The sequence below is a fragment of the Chiloscyllium punctatum genome, chromosome 6 (assembly GCF_047496795.1).
Source record: "Chiloscyllium punctatum isolate Juve2018m chromosome 6, sChiPun1.3, whole genome shotgun sequence".
Lineage (NCBI taxonomy): Eukaryota > Metazoa > Chordata > Chondrichthyes > Orectolobiformes > Hemiscylliidae > Chiloscyllium > Chiloscyllium punctatum.
Window position 1 is genome coordinate 60,007,237 of NC_092744.1, and position 10,314 is coordinate 60,017,550.

General features: G+C 63.5%; 1 protein-coding gene across 1 annotated transcript in view; it reads right to left on the reverse strand.

Annotated features, from left to right (window-relative positions):
• The window catches only part of rsrc1 (arginine/serine-rich coiled-coil 1), a 503,072-nt gene extending 495,218 nt beyond the window's left edge, over window positions 1-7,854 (reverse strand). The window contains exon 1 of the mRNA XM_072572745.1: window positions 7,704-7,854. The gene's annotated coding sequence lies outside the window, so the exon portion shown is untranslated. The remainder of the gene's footprint in view (window positions 1-7,703) is intronic.
• Window positions 7,855-10,314: the final 2,460 nt, after the last annotated feature.

Below are 10,314 nucleotides of genomic sequence, written 5' to 3' on the forward strand. Positions count from 1 at the left end.
CCCTCCTCTCCATTCCCCCCTCGCCATTCCCCCCCTCGCCCCTCCTCTCCATTCCCCCACTCGCCATTCCCCCACTCGCCCCTCCTCTCCATTCCCCCCCCTCGCCCCTCCTCTCCATTCCCCACCCTCGCCATTCCCCCCCTCACCCCTCCTCTCCATTCCCCCCCCTCGCCATTCCCCCCCCTCGCCCCTCCTCTCCATTCCCCACCCTGGCCATTCCCCCCCCTCGCCCCTCCTCTCCATTCCCCACCCTCGCCATTCCCCCCCCTCGCCCCTCCGCTCCATTCCCCACCCTCGCCATTCCCCCCCCTCGCCCCTCCTCTCCATTCCCCAACCTCGCCATTTCCCCCCCCTCGCCTCTCCTCTCCATTCCCCCCTCGCCATTCCCCCCCTCGCCCCTCCTCTCCATTCCCCCACTCGCCATTCCCCCCCTCGCCCCTCCTCTCCATTCCCCCCCCTCGCCCCTCCTCTCCATTCCCCACCCTCGCCATTCCCCCCCTCGCCCCTCCTCTCCATTCCCCCCCCTCGCCATTCCCCCCCCCTCGCCCCTCCTCTCCATTCCCCACCCTGGCCATTCCCCCCCCTCGCCCCTCCTCTCCATTCCCCACCCTCGCCATTCCCCCCCCTCGCCCCTCCGCTCCATTCCCCACCCTCGCCATTCCCCCCCCTCGCCCCTCCTCTCCATTCCCCAACCTCGCCATTTCCCCCCCCTCGCCTCTCCTCTCCATTCCCCACCCTCGCCATTCCCCCCCCTCGCCCCTCCTCTCCATTCCCCACCCTCGCCATTCCCCCCCCGCCCCTCCTCTCCATTCCCCACCCTCGCCATTCCCCCCCCTCGCCCCTCCTCTCCATTCCCCACCCTCGCCATTCCCCCCCCTCGCCCCTCCTCGCCATTTCCCCGTCGCCCCTCCTCGCCATTCCCCCCCCTCGCCCCTCCTCGCCATTCCCCCCCTCGCCCCTCCTCGCCATTCCCCCCCTCGCCATTCCCCCCTCGCCCCTACTCGCCATTCCCCCCCTCGCCCCTCCTCGCCATTCACCCCCTCGCCCCTCCTCGCCATTCCCCCCCCTCGCCCCTCCTCGCCATTCCCCCCCTCGCCCCTCCGCTCCATTCCCCCCCCTCGCCCCTCCTCTCCATTCCCCCCCTCGCCCCTCCTCGCCATTCCCCCCCTCGCCCCTCCTCGCCATTCCCCCCCTCGCCCCTCCTCGCCATTCCCCCCCTCGCCCCTCCTCGCCATTCCCCCCCTCGCCCCTCCTCGCCATTCCCCCACTCGCCCCTCCTCGCCATTCCCCCCCTCGCCCCTCCTCGCCATTCCCCCCCTCGCCCCTCCTCGCCATTCCCCCCCTCGCCCCTCCTCGCCATTCCCCCCCTCGCCCCTCCTCGCCATTCCCCCCCTCGCCCCTCCTCTCCATTCCTCCCCTCGCCATTCCCCCCCCTCGCCATTCCCCCCCTCGCCCCTCCTCTCCATTCACCCCTCTCCATTCCCCCCCTCGCCCCTCCTCTCCGTTCCCCCCCTCGCCCTTCCCCCGCTCGCCACTCCTCGCCGTTCCCCCGCTCGCTCCTCCTCGCCGTTCCCCCCGCTCGCCCCTCCTCTCCGTTCCCCCCCTCGCCATTCCCCCCCCTCGCCCCTCCTCTCCATTCCCCACCCTCGCAATTCCCCCCCTCGCCCCTCCTCTCCATTCCCCACCCTCGCCATTCCTCCCTCGCCCCACCTCTCCATTCCCCCCCTCACCATTCCCACCCTCGCCCCTCCTCTCCATTCCCCCCCTCGCCATTCCCCCCATCGCCCCTCCTCTCCATTCTCCCCCGCCCCTCCTCTCCATTCCCCCCCTCGCCATTCCCCCCCCGCCCCTCCTCTCCATTCCCCCCTCGCCATTCCCCCCCTCGCCCCTCCTCTCCATTCCCCCACTCGCCATTCCCCCCCTCGCCCCTCCTCTCCATTCCCCCCCCCTCGCCCCTCCTCTCCATTCCCCACCCTCGCCATTCCCCCCCTCGCCCCTCCTCTCCATTCCCCCCCCTCGCCATTCCCCCCCCTCGCCCCTCCTCTCCATTCCCCACCCTGGCCATTCCCCCCCCTCGCCCCTCCTCTCCATTCCCCACCCTCGCCATTCCCCCCCCTCGCCCCTCCGCTCCATTCCCCACCCTCGCCATTCCCCCCCCTCGCCCCTCCTCTCCATTCCCCAACCTCGCCATTTCCCCCCCCTCGCCTCTCCTCTCCATTCCCCACCCTCGCCATTCCCCCCCCTCGCCCCTCCTCTCCATTCCCCACCCTCGCCATTCCCCCCCCGCCCCTCCTCTCCATTCCCCACCCTCGCCATTCCCCCCCTCGCCCCTCCTCGCCATTTCCCCGTCGCCCCTCCTCGCCATTCCCCCCCTCGCCCCTCCTCGCCATTCCCCCCTCGCCCCTCCTCGCCATTCCCCCCCTCGCCATTCCCCCCTCGCCCCTACTCGCCATTCCCCCCCTCGCCCCTCCTCGCCATTCACCCCCTCGCCCCTCCTCGCCATTCCCCCCCTCGCCCCTCCTCGCCATTCCCCCCCTCGCCCCTCCGCTCCATTCCCCTCCTCGCCCCTCCTCTCCATTCCCCCCCTCGCCCCTCCTCTCCATTCCCCCCCCTCGCCCCTCCTCTCCATTCCCCCCCCTCGCCCCTCCTCTCCATTCACCCCCTCGCCCCTCCTCTCCATTCACCCCCTCGCCATTCCCCCCCTCGCCCCTCCTCTCCATTCACCCCCTCGCCCCTCCTCTCCATTCCCCCCCTCGCCCCTCCTCTCCATTCCCCCCCTCGCCATTCCCCCCCCCTCGCCCCTCCTCTCCATTCACCCCCTCGCCCCTCCTCTCCATTCCCCCCCTCGCCCCTCCTCTCCATTCCCCCCTTCGCCATTCCCCCCCTCGCCCCTCCTCTCCTTCCCTCCCTCGCCCCTCCTCTCCATTCCCCACCCTCGCCATTCCCCCCCCTCGCCCCTCCTCTCCATTCCCCACCCTCGCCATTCCCCCCCCCTTGCCCCTCCTCACCATTCCCCACCCTCGCCATTCCCCCCCCTTGCCCCTCCTCACCATTCCCCACCCTCGCCATTCCCCCCCTCGCCCCTCCTCGCCATTCCCCCCCTCGCCCCTCCTCGCCATTCCCCCCCTCGCCCCTCCTCGCCATTCCCCCCCTCGCCCCTCCTCGCCATTCCCCCCCTCGCCCCTCCTCGCCATTCCCCCCCTCGCCCCTCCTCGCCATTCCCCCCCCTCGCCCCTCCTCTCCATTCCCCCCCTCGCCCCTCCTCTCCATTCCCCCCCTCGCCCCTCCTCTCCATTCCCCCCCCTCGCCCCTCCTCTCCATTCACCCCCTCGCCCCTCCTCTCCATTCACCCCCTCGCCATTCCCCCCCTCGCCCCTCCTCTCCATTCACCCCCTCGCCCCTCCTCTCCATTCACCCCCTCGCCATTCCCCCCCTCGCCCCTCCTCTCCATTCCCCCCCTCGCCCCTCCTCTCCATTCCCCCCTTCGCTATTTCCCCCCTCGCCCCTCCTCTCCTTCCCTCCCTCGCCCCTCCTCTCCATTCCCCACCCTCGCCATTCCCCACCCCTCGCCCCTCCTCTCCATTCCCCACCCTCTCCATTCCCCACCCTCGCCATTCCCCCCCTCGCCCCTCCTCGCCATTCCCCCCCTCGCCCCTCCTCGCCATTCCCCCCCCCTCGCCCCTCCTCGCCATTCCCCCCCCTCGCCCCTCCTCGCCATTCCCCCCCTCGCCCCTCCTCGCCATTCCCCCCCTCGCCCCTCCTCGCCATTCCCCCCCTCGCCCCTCCTCGCCATTCCCCCCCTCGCCCCTCCTCGCCATTCCCCCCCTCGCCCCTCCTCGCCATTCCCCCCCTCGCCCCTCCTCGCCATTCCCCCCCTCGCCATTCCCCCCCCTCGCCATTCCCCCCTTCGCCATTCCCCCCCTCGCCCCTCCTCTCCATTCCCCCCTTCGCCATTCCCCCCCCTCGCCCCTCCTCTCCATTCCCCCCTTCGCCATTCCCCCCCTCGCCCCTCCTCTCCATTCCCCCCTTCGCCATTCCCCCCCTCGCCCCTCCTCTCCATTCCCCCCTTCGCCATTCCCCCCCTCGCCCCTCCTCTCCATTCCCCCCTTCGCCATTCCCCCCCTCGCCCCTCCTCTCCATTCCCCCCTTCGCCATTCCCCCCCTCGCCCCTCCTCTCCATTCCCCCCTTCGCCATTCCCCCCCTCGCCCCTCCTCTCCATTCCCCCCTTCGCCATTCCCCCCCTCGCCCCTCCTCTCCATTCCCCCCTTCGCCATTCCCCCCCTCGCCCCTCCTCTCCATTCCCCCCCTCGCCCCTCCTCTCCATTCCCCCCTTCGCCATTCCCCCCCTCGCCCCTCCTCTCCATTCCCCCCTTCGCCATTCCCCCCCTCGCCCCTCCTCTCCATTCCCCCCTTCGCCATTCCCCCCCTCGCCCCTCCTCTCCATTCCCCCCTTCGCCATTCCCCCCCTCGCCCCTCCTCTCCATTCCCCCCTTCGCCATTCCCCCCCTCGCCCCTCCTCTCCATTCCCCCCTTCGCCATTCCCCCCCTCGCCCCTCCTCTCCATTCCCCCCTTCGCCATTCCCCCCCTCGCCCCTCCTCTCCATTCCCCCCTTCGCCATTCCCCCCCTCGCCCCTCCTCGCCGTTCCCCCCCCCATCCCCCCACCCCTCGACCTCCCCCCACCCCTCGACCTCCCCCCACCCTTCACCCCCTCCCCTCACCCTGCACACCCTCCCCCTTCATCCCCTCCCCTCCCTTCCCCCCCTTCCCCCTTCACTTCCCTCCCCTCCCCCCTCCCCCCTTCCCTCCCCTCCCCCCTTCCCCCTCCCCTCCCCCCTCCCCCCTTCCCCCTCCCCTCCCCTCCCCCCCTCCTTCCCTCCCCCCCCCCCTTCCCTCCCCCCCTCCCCATTCCCTCCCCCCCTCCCTCCCCTCCCCCCCCTCCCCCCCCTCCCCCCCTCCCCCCTTCCCTCCCCCCCCCTTCCCTTCCCTCCCCTCCCACCCCCCGTCCCCCCTCCCCTCCCCCCTTCCCTCCCCTCCTCCCCCCCTCCCCCCCTCCTCCCTTCCCCTCCTCCCCTCCCCCCCTCCTCCCCTCCCCCCCTCCCTTCCCTCCCCTCCCCCCTCCCCTCCCCCCTTCCCTCCCCCCCTCCCTTCCCTCCCCTTCCCCCCCTCCCCTCCCCCCTTCCCTCCCCCCCTCCCCTCCCCCCTTCCCTCCCCCCCTCCCCTCCCCCCTTCCCTCCCCCCCTCCCCTCCCCCCTTCCCTCCCCCCCTCCCCCCCTTCCCTCCCCCCTTCCCTCCCCTCCCCTCCCTCCCCCCTTCCCTCCCCTCCCCTCCCCCCTTCCCTCCCCCCCTCCTCCCCTCCCCCCTTCCCTCCCCTCCCCCCTTCCCTCCCCCCCTCCTCCCCTCCCCCCTTCCCTCCCCTCCCCCCTTCCCTCCCCCCCTCCTCCCCTCCCCCCTTCCCTCCCCCCCTCCTCCCTTCCCTCCCCCCCTCCTCCCCTCCCCCCTTCCCTCCCCTCCCTCCCCTCCCCCCTTCCCTCCCCTGCCCCCTTCCCTCCCCTCCCTCCCCTCCCCCCTTCCCTCCCCTGCCCCCTTCCCTTCCCTCCCCTCCCCCCCTCCCTCCTTCCCTCCCCTGCCTCCCCTCCCCCCCTCCCTCCCCTCCCCCTCCCCCCTCCCCCCCTCCCTCCCCTCCCCTCCCCCCTCCCCCCCTCCCCCCTTCCCTCCCCTACCCCCTCCCCCCCTCCCTCCCCTCCCCCCTTCCCTCCCCTCCCCCCCTCCCTCCCCTCCCCCCTCCCCCCCTCCCTCCCCTCCCCCCCTTCCCTCCCCTCCTCCCCTTCCCTTCCCTCCCCTCCTCCCCTTCCCTTCCCTCACCCCCTTCCCTCCCCTCCCCTCCTCCCCCCTTCCCTCCCCTCCCCCCCCCTCCCCTCCCCCCCTTCCCTCCCCTCCCCTCACCCCCTCTCCTCCCCCCCTCTCCTCCCCCCCCTCCCCTCCCCTCCTCCTCCCCCCTTCCCTCCCCTCCCCTCCCCCCTTCCCTCCCCTCCCCTCTTCCCTCCCCTCCCCTCACCCCCTCCCCTCCCCTCACCCCCTCCCCTCCTCCCCCCTTCCCTCCCCTCCCCTCCTCCCCCCTTCCCTCCCCCCCTCCCCTCCCCTCACCCCCTCCCCTCACCCCCTCCCCTCCCCTCCTCCCCCCTTCCCTCCCCTCCCCTCACCCCCTCACCCCCTCCCCTCACCCCCTCCCCTCCTCCCCCCTTCCCCTCCCCTCCTCCCCTCACCCCCTCCCCTCCTCCCCCCTTCCCTCCCCTCCTCCCCCCTTCCCTCCCCTCCCCTCCTCCCCCCTTCCCTCCCCTCCCCTCCTCCCCCCTTCCCTCCCCTCCCCTCCTCCCCCCTTCCCTCCCCCCCCTTCCCCTCCCCTCCTCCCCTCACCCCCTCCCCTCCTCCCCCCTTCCCTCCCCTCCTCCCCCCACCCCCTCCCCTCCTCCCCTCACCCCCTCCCCTCCTCCCCCCTTCCCTCCCCTCCCCTCCTCCCCCCTTCCCTCCCCTCCCCTCCCCCCTTCCCTTCCCTCCCCTCCTCCCCTCCTCCCCCTTCCCTCCCCTCCCCTCCTCCCCCCTTCCCTCCCCTCCCCTCCTCCCCCCTTCCCTCCCCTCCCCTCCCCTCCCCCCTTCCCTTCCCTCCCCTCCTCCCCTCCTCCCCCTTCCCTCCCCTCCTCCCCCCCTCCCCTCCTCCCCCCTTCCCTCCCCTCCTCCCCCCCTCCCCTCCTCCCCCCTTCCCTCCCCTCCTCCCCTCCTCCCCCCTTCCCTCCCCTCCTCCCCTCCTCCCCCCTTCCCTCCCCTCCTCCCCTCCTCCCCCCTTCCCTCCCCTCCTCCCCCCCTCCCCTCCTCCCCCCTTCCCTCCCCTCAACCTGCACCCCCTTCCCTCCCCTCCCCTCCCCTCCTCCCCCCTTCCCTCCCCTCCCCTCCCCTCCTCCCCCCTTCCCTCCCCTCCCCTCCCCCCTTACCTCCCCTCCTCCCCTCACCCTGCACCCCCGCCCCCTTCAACCCCTCCCCGCCTCCCCCACCCCCGCTGCACCCCCTCCCCGCCTCCCCCACCCCCGCTGCACCCCCTCCCTCACCCCCACTCCCCTCCCCTCCCCCCCCCTCCCCCCCTCCCCCCCCCCTCCCCCACCCCTCCCCACCCCTCCCCACCCCTCCCCCCTTCACCCCCTCCCCCCTTCACCCCCTCCCCTCCCCCTTCACCCCCTCCCTCCCCTCCCCCCTTCACCCCCTCCCTCCCCTCCCCCCTTCACCCCCCCCTCCCCTCCCTCCCCCCCCTCCCCTCCCTCCCCCCCCTCCCCCCTTCACCCCCTCCCTCCCCTCCCCCCTTCACCCCCTCCCTCCCCTCCCCCCTTCACCCCCTCCCTCCCCTCCCCCTTCACCCCCTCCCTCCCCTCCATTATCCCTCAACCCCTCCCCTCTCCCTCCATCGCCCCTCTCCCACTCCCCTCCATCACCCCTCACTCTCTCCTCCTAACCATTACCCCTAACCCCTTGCCCCACCGCCCACTTTAGTAATTATGGTCAGGGCGGAAATATCATATCTAGGCCTCAGTGTTAACGCATTCAACATGGACATAGATTCAGGCAAAGTCCGGACTGCGGGGCAAACGGCTACCAGCCGTTCCCGACATCTAACTGTCCTTTCGGTGACTTATTGATTGATTCAAGGTCAATACCTGCACGAGCGCTGGTCTTTAACGGAACATAACAGACTGCGGTCCACGGCTCGAGGACAGCGCCATCTCTTAACAGACCCGTTCAACCGAATGTCGATCGGCACCAGCCTGAATAAGGGACAATGTTCAATCTCCGAGCCATCGATTGCTAACCTTCAGTCTGTTCAGCGTGGACAGCTGTTGAGGAAGTTTACAACCATCTCTGTTTCACTCAACGGGCAATATTGCTAAGCTTACAGTGTAATTAGAGATGTTTAAGCAGTTATTAAAATTAAGACGAAAGGAGGATTAACACATTTCGTGTTTTTAAAAGTGTCCGGGACAGTTGTGCTAGAACTAAGAAAGATGCTCAGCGCACAAAGCCTAAACAAAAGGAAATAAATCGCTTTGAAAAAGCTACGTTCTTATAACTCTGGTACTTGTATTAGCTGAGCCGCGTTACTGGAAGTAGTGCAATAGTTGTTTCATAGATCATGAATTATTTTTTGTTTTTTTTTTAGGGTATGCCTTAGCGCATAAAATTGGGCAATGGCACTTCTTCGTTAAATATGTTTCTCGGTGTCAAAATTTAACTTTTAGGAGACATGGAATGGTGAGATATTTAGGTATGCGCGTTCGCACTTTTAAAACTTAATAATGATTATAAATATAAAACCCAGAACCGATCATGTCTAGTGAATATAGATAACTATGGGAAAGTTGAACTTTTTTTTACATTCCGGCACGTCATCAGAAACATATTTAACGTTCTGGAAAAGTGAAAAACGATATTGTTACCCGGAATGTTCTCATCGGATGGTGTCCATCGTTTGTATTGTAAGTTAATGTATTTATGCAGCAACTTCCACACTAATTAAAATAAATACTTATCATAAAACCTCAAGTGTTTATGTGCACTTAAAGTAATAAAAGGAATCAATAAAAAAATCTTATAGTGCAATTTATGCCTACTTAATAAAGAAACAATTTCAGTTTGCACATAAACTGTGACTTGTGGATTAAAATAATGTTCAAATAGAGGTTGCAGCCATATGAGTATTAAATTTATTTATCAAATTATCAAACACTAACAGATCAGTTAGTTTTGTAGACTGAACCAATGTCTGCCCTAAATAGCTTCAGGAAAACGCGTAGGAATTTATGATATTTATATTTTAGTATTTGCCATACATTAACAGTAATTACCTTGAGTAATTTTAAACCAAAATCGCATTCGGAACGATGTTGTGCTTTCGCATACGTAAGATTTTTTTGTGGTAGTATCTCTGCGTTTTCACAAACCATCTTTAATTTAGTGCCCGTTGACATTGTTTTTCGTATTCAACAAATTTGATTTGTATTTTATTTGTGAAGTAATAAGAAAAACAGGTCAGAATTAAAACGCAATGTTGCACGTGTCTGTATATCATCCACAGTACCCGTAAAAAAAACTGGAAAATGGTGGTACGTGTTTGGTACAATCCAAATAGTGTTTCTCTGTGAAGTCCAGAACATCCATAAAATTATGAAGAAACTTCTGAAGAAGGGTCACTAGACCCGAAACGGTAACTCCATTTCTCTCCTCAGATGCTGCCAGACCTGCTGGATTTCCCAATAAATTTCTATTTTTGTTTCAGATTTTTAGGGTTTTCAGTTCTTTGCTTTATTTATCCATTAAATTGTGTTCGTCATTTGACAGTTCAACTTGTTGTAAACTTCGAATTCATTTTTTCAAAATATCTAGAACTGCAGGATCTATGTAAACATTAGCCATTGCAACGTTTCTGTTTTAGCAAAACAAATTTGTGTCCGTACTTTTTTGGCATACTGCATTAAAATATTTGATCTACACATCAATGTTAAAACGATCACTGGTTCCCTCTAGTTTTCTTTTATTAATTAAAATCACAGGCAAATTTCATCAAATCGGCTTTTTCAGATGGGGAACATGGAATATGTTTAAATAAATGCAACCCTGTTGGAACGTTCAACAAAATATTAGTCTCAATCAGTCAGAAAATGCATTTAAAGAGATAGAGCACAGTTATGTATCCAACTAAAGGCTATTGTCACCTTTGTGATAATTCGATACATTTTCTACGAAGGGTCGAGATTTGATATCCCCAAATATTAAGTTGACGAAAAATATAAGAGAAATGCACATGATTGATCCAATCGAGATACAACCTAAACAGTGCAAATTATTCATCTTCAAACCGTCATGGGGTATTTGAAAATGTTGGTATTGCAAGCTAAGTTACTTCGGGTTTCAGTCAATTACGCATGCCAGTGTCAGTACTTAAAAGAAAAAAACTGCATAAACATTTTTTAAAAACGTTACAGCAACGACATATTCTTCAATACTTATAAAATTTCTAATGTTTCACGTTTTGCACAAAGGTATTGGACAAAGAGAAAGCTTGGTTCATCACCTGGCCTCGATGAATGGTCAATTTTGTACTTTCTATGAAGTTAAGGAAAGTATAAATACTGTACATACAACACACATAAAGCATCTCCACATACGTTGCACTGAGCAGCGATGTCGCCATAATGTGTACGCTTCTCTCAAAAAAATCGACATTAAAAAATGTTTCCACACGTTATCAGGTGCAATACCTGCCAGCTGATG